The sequence below is a fragment of the Chiloscyllium punctatum genome, chromosome 35, assembly GCF_047496795.1.
Source record: "Chiloscyllium punctatum isolate Juve2018m chromosome 35, sChiPun1.3, whole genome shotgun sequence".
Lineage (NCBI taxonomy): Eukaryota > Metazoa > Chordata > Chondrichthyes > Orectolobiformes > Hemiscylliidae > Chiloscyllium > Chiloscyllium punctatum.
Window position 1 is genome coordinate 23,322,162 of NC_092773.1, and position 6,372 is coordinate 23,328,533.

Sequence of the window (6,372 nt, forward strand, 5' to 3'; positions counted from 1 at the left end):
CTGGGCACCATGGGTAATTTCCCATGGCCAATCCACCTTAATCTGCACATCCCTGGGCACTATGGGTAATTTAGCATGGCCAATTCATCCTAACCTGCACACCCCTGGACACTATGGGTAATTTCCCATGGCCAATCCACCTAACCTGCACATCCCTGAGCACTATGGGTAATTTAGCATGGCCTATCCACCTAACCTGCACATCCTTGAGCACTATGGGTAATTTAGCACGGCCAATTCACCCTAACCTACATATCCCTGGACATTATGGTTAATTTAGCACGGCCAATCCACCCTAACCTACACATCCCTGAACACTCTGGGGCAATTCAGCATGGCCAATCCACCCTAACCTGCACATCCCTGAGCACTATGGGTAATTTAGCATGGCCAATCCACCCTAACCTGCACATCCCTGAGCACTATGGGTAATTTAGCATGGCCAATCCACCCTAACCTGCACATCCCTGAGCACTATGGGTAATTTAGCATGGCCAATCCACCCTAACCTGCACATACCGGAGCACTATGGGTAAGTTAGCACGGCCAATTCACCCTAACCTGCACATCCCTGAGCACTGTGGGTAATTTAGCACAGCCAATCCACCCTAACCTGCACATCCCTGAGCACTATGGGTAATTTAGCATGGCCAATCCACCCTAACCTGCACATCTTTGGACTGCGAGAGGAAACCGGAGCACCTGGAGGAAACCCACACAGACACGGGGAGAATGTGCAAACTCCACACAGTCAGTGGCCCCGAGACTGGAATCGAACCCAGGTCCCTGGTGCCGGTGCTGACCCCTGAGCCCCAGTGCCGTCCCAGAGGTGGGAAAAACCTGGCTCCTGCGTTAAAACATGAAAGGCTGGGAAATAAAAGTGGGTCAGAAATCAGAAGCCTCGATTCTCGCTCAGCGTGGCCTAAAACACCAATGTCTCGCCTGAATCACTCGGCCTCTGTCTAACCTTTATTTAGTCTGAAGCCGTCCAGGCGAGTGAAGAACTGAATAAGTCCTTTTGTTTTTGAGGAAGCATTGCTTTCTTCCCTTTGTTAAATAAAACCACAATTTATACACTCGCATTTAAAGAGTTGGAGGAGGTGGGGGGGGGTTGGGGGGGTAAGTAATTTATCACCGTTGCCATGGCTGGCAGGTGCAGTTGAGTGTGTCCAAAATTGAAAGTGTTTCCCTCTGCCATAACGCCAGCGTGGAGGTGGGGAGGGAAGGCATAATTAGAAATAAAAGTTCACGAAGCAGAAAATAAAAAGGAGATTAAGCAGATGTGCACGTTTTGAGGATCATTGGCCCTGTGTCCTTCCACAAATCACTGTGTTTCAAACCAGGGCTGCTGCTCATATAACGTCACGTCGCTCTGCAGCGATAACGTGTGACACAGGCGCTGACTTCGCCAACGTCTTCGAACATAGAACAACAATACGGCACAGAACAGGCCCTTCGGCCCACGATGTTGTGCCGAACTTCTATCCTAGATTAAGCACCCATCCATGTACCTATCCAATTGCCGCTTAAAGGTCACCAATGATTCTGACTCTGCCACTCCCACGGGCAGCGCATTCCATGCCCCCACCACTCTCTGGGTAAAGAACCCACCCCTGACATCCCCCCTATACCTTCCACCTTAAACTTACGTCCCCTTGTAACACTCTGTTGTACCCGGGGAAAAAGTTTCTGACTGTCTACTCTATCTATTCCCCTGATCATCTTATAAACCTCTATCAAGTCACCCCTCATCCTTCGCCGTTCCAACGAGAAAAGGCCGAGAACTCTCAACCTATCCTCGTACGACCTACTCTCCATTCCAGGTAACAACCTGGTAAATCTCCTCTGCACCCTCTCCAAAGCTTCCACATCGTTCCTAAAGTGAGGCGACCAGAACTGCACATAGTACTCCAACTGTGGCCTAACCAAAGTCCTGTACAGCTGCGACATCACCTCACGCGCTCTGGTCAGCAAAAAAACAGGGAAAGAGCCTCCACTTCCTTCGAAGTAAGTCACCTCGAAACGAGGGTGTCCGCTGCAGAGCGGGATATGTCGGTATTTTTATTACCGTCAATCTGACGTCCCTCATTTCCGAAACTTCCCCCGCACGCCGTGATTCCCTCAAGGGTCAGTCATTGTCCACCTTCAATATATACACAAGAACTCCCCTCTCTGTGATCCCCCCCTCCCCCCCCATCCACACCGCTCCTCGGGAGAGTTCCAAAGACCCACAAACCCTCCGCTGAGAGATGAACTTCCCTTCGCATCTCGGACTTAATCGGAAACCTCCCCAGCCCCTCTTCCCCCCAAACTCCCCAGGGACCTGGGAGACTCTCCTGCTACCCCAGTTAGCCTTGCAGGGAGTGGTCACAGAGATAGACAGCGCGGAAGCAGACCCTTCGGTCCGACCCGTCCATGCTGACCCAGATATCCCAACCCAATCTAGTCCCACCTGCCAGCACCCGGCCCATATCCCTCCAAACCCTTCCTATTCATATACCCATCCAAATGCCTCTTAAATGTTGCAATTGTACCAGCCTCCACCACTTCCTCTGGCAGCTCATTCCATACACGTACCACCCTCTGGGTGAAAAAGTTGCCCCTTAGGTCCCTTTTATATCTTTCCCCTCTCCCCCTAAACCTATGCCCCTCTAGTTCTGGACTCCCCCACCCCAGGGAAAAGACCTTGTCTATTTACCCTATCCATGCCCCTCATAATTTTATAAACCTCTATAAGGTCACCCCTCAGCCTCCGACACTCCAGGGAAAACAGCCCCAGCCTGTTCAGCCTCTCCCTGTAGCTCAGATCCTCCAAACCTGGCAACATTCTTGTAAATCTTTTCTGAACCCTTTCAAGTTTCACAACATTTTTCCGATAGGAAGGAGACCAGACTTGTGTGGAATATTCCAACATTGGCCTAACCAATGTCCTGTACAGCCGCAACATGACCTCCCAACTCCTGTACTCAATACTCTGACCAATAAAGGAAAGCATACCAAACGCCTTCTTCACTATCCTATCTACCTGTGACTCTACTTTCAAGGAGCTCTGAACCTGCACTCCAAGGTCTCTTTGTTCAGCAACACTCCCTCGGACCTTACCATTAAGTGTATAAGTCCTGCTAAGATTTGCTTTCCCAAAATGCAGCACCTCACATTTATCTGAATTAAACTCCATCTGCCACTTCTCAGCCCATTGGCCCATCTGGTCCAGATCCTGTTGTAATCTGAGGTAACCCTCTTCTCTGCCCACTACACCTCCGATTTTGGGGTCATCTGCAAACTTCCTAACTGTACATGGTCACATCCAAATCGGCCTTCAGTTGGCACTGCCCTGGATTCTGAGTGTGCGTCCTCTGGACCTCGAGCATCCCGTGAAGGGGAGACATGCTCCCAGCCTCGATATGTTTCACTGAGATCGCCTGTCATTCTGCGATACCCCACGGAGGAGAGTCCTGTTTCACCTTCGGCCAGTAAGACAATCCTTCCCTAAACTGCCTCCAACAAAGCAATAAGAGGGAACCAGAACTGAACATTGAACCTTAACAGCGCAGTACAGGCCCTTCGGCCCCTCAATGTTACACCGACCTGTGGAACCAATCTGAAGCCCATCTAACCTACACCATTCCATTCTCCTCCATGTGCCTATCCAATGACCAGTTCAATGCCCTTAAAGTTGGTGAGTCTACTCCTGTTCCACGCCCCCTACTACTCTCTGAGTAAAGACACTACCTCTGACATCTGTCCTGTATCTATCACCCCCTCAATTTAAAGTTATGTCCCCTCGTGCTCTCCATCACCATCAGAGGGAAAAGGCTCTCACTGTCCACCCTATCGAACCCTCGTATGTCTCAGTTAAGTCACCTCTCAACCTCCTTCTCTCTCACGAAAACAGCCTCAAGTCCCTCAGCCTTTCCTCATAAGACCCTCCCTCCCATACCAGGCAACATCCCGGTAAATCTCCTCTGAACCCTTTCCAAAGCTTCCACATCCTTCCTATAATGCGGTGCCCAGAACTGTACTCAATACTCCAAGTGCGGCCGCACCAGAGTTTTGTACAGCTGCAGCAAGACCTCATAACTCCGAAACTCCAATCCCTCTCCCGATAAAAGCTAACACACCGTAACGCCTTCTTAACAACCCTGTCAACCTGGGTGGCAACTTTCAGGGATCTGTGTACCTGGACACCGAGATCTCTCTGCTCATCCACACGAGAGCAAGAATCTTACCATTAGCCCAGGACTCTGTATCTCAGAGTCCTCCCACTGCGGTCTCCCCAGTGATGCGTTCGGTGCTCCACTATTCTGATCCTGCTTTGAAACCACATCCCACCCCCCACCGATTTCCCGCCCTTTCCCGGTTTTCCATGTCCCGCGCCCAAGTGTCTTCCCTCAGTTTCCGCTCAGTAACACATCCGTTTGCCCTGCCCGTCCCGACCGGGAGGCGCCAGTGGGGGGAAAATCTGCCCGCGGCTGGGCATCCACATTCCGAGACCACCTCCCCCGAACTCAGCCGCTTAAGGGAACGCACGTGCGTCCGCGGATCAGACCAGACCGGGGCGTCAAGCGAGCGGGCAAAGGTGTGGAACGCAACGTCAGGAAACGCGAGAGAGAGAGAGAGGGCTCCCGCTCCAAAAACGGCACGCGGGCGAGATTCGACCCAGGGAAGTGGGCAGCGCGAGACGGAGCCGGGAACACCGCCCCCCCCCCCCTTTCCCTCCGATATTACCCTTTAGCGTTGTCCAAATTTGGTCTTCTCTCACTCAAACCGGCCCGAACGCATCACCGTGACACTGAGGGGTGACCTTATAGAGGTTTATAAAATCATGAGGGGACATGGATAGGGTAAATAGACAAGGTCTTTTCTCTGGGGTGGGGGAGTCCAGAACTAGAGAGGCATAGGTTTAGGGTGAGAGGGGAAAGATATAAAAGAGACCTAAGGGGCAACTTTTTCACACAGAGGGTGGTACGTGTATGGAATGAGCTGCCAGAGGAAGTGGTGGAGGCTGGTACAATTGCAACATTTAAGGGGGCCGCTACATTAATGCAGAGGCACGTGTTGGCACAGCGGGGGGGGGGCACCCAATCGGTGCCAATCAAAACCAGGGCAGACAGGGAGCCGATTTGAGGTGGTGAATAGGCAGCAGCACGGAGAGGGGAGAGGAATGGCCGCAAGACGACCAGAAAAATCTCTTTTCGTTTCTCGTACAGAAGACACAGAAAACCAGAGAGATACAAAACATTTCAGTTTATTCCTCCAGACAGACTCTTCCAAAGAAACAAAAAGGGGATGGGGGGGGGAAAAGCGGGCAGCGATTTTTATTCTCTCTACATCGGTTCTGGTACTCGACGGTTCGGGTTTGAGGCAAAACGGGTCACCGTCGATCCAAACGGAACAGTTTCTTGCCCAGCAGCAGACGTGGAGAATGTCAAGTCTCCTCCAAAGTCTTGGACTGGTCTTGCTGAGCTGAACAACTCGGACACGAAGGCCAAAGCTGCCCTCTGGTGGCTGCACCGCGCAAGGACGCCCCGCAGTCCCAAAACCCGGCGACAGAAGGCCGGAGGGTCATAGAGATGGACAGCACAGAAACAGACCCTTCGGTCCAACCCGTCCATGCTGACCCAGATATCCCAACCCAATCTAGTCCCACCTGCCAGCACCCGGCCCATATCCCTCCAAACCCTTCCTATTCACATACCCATCCAAATGCCTCTTAAATGTTGCAATTGTACCAGCCTCCACCACTTCCTCTGGCAGCTAATTCCACACACGTACCACCCTCTGGGTGAAAAAGTTGCCCCTTAGGTCTCTTTTATATCTTTCCCCTCTCACCCTAAACCTATGCCCCTCTAGTTCTGGACTCCTCGATCCCAGGGAAAAGACCTTGCCTATTTATCCTATCCATGTTCCCTCATGATTTTATAAACCTCTATAAGGTCACCCCTCAGCCTCCGACACTCCAGGGAACACAGCCCCAGCCTGTTCAGCCTCTCCCTGTAGCTCAAACCCTCCAACATCCTTGTAAATCTTTTCTGACCCTTTCACAACATCTTTCCGATAGGAAGGAGACCAGAATTGCACACAATATTCCAACAGTGGCATAACCAATGTCCTGTCCAGCCGCAACATGACCTCCCAACTCCTGTACTCAATACTCTGACCAATAAAGGAAAGCATACCAAACGCCGCCTTCACTATCCTATCTACCTGCGACTCCACTTTCAAGGAGCTATGAACCTGCACTCCAAGGTCTCTTTGTTCAGCAACACTCCCCAGGACCTTACCATTAAGTGTATAAGTCCTGCTAAGATTTGCTTTCCCAAAATGCAGCACCTCGCATTTATCTGAATTCAACTCCATCTGCCACTTCTC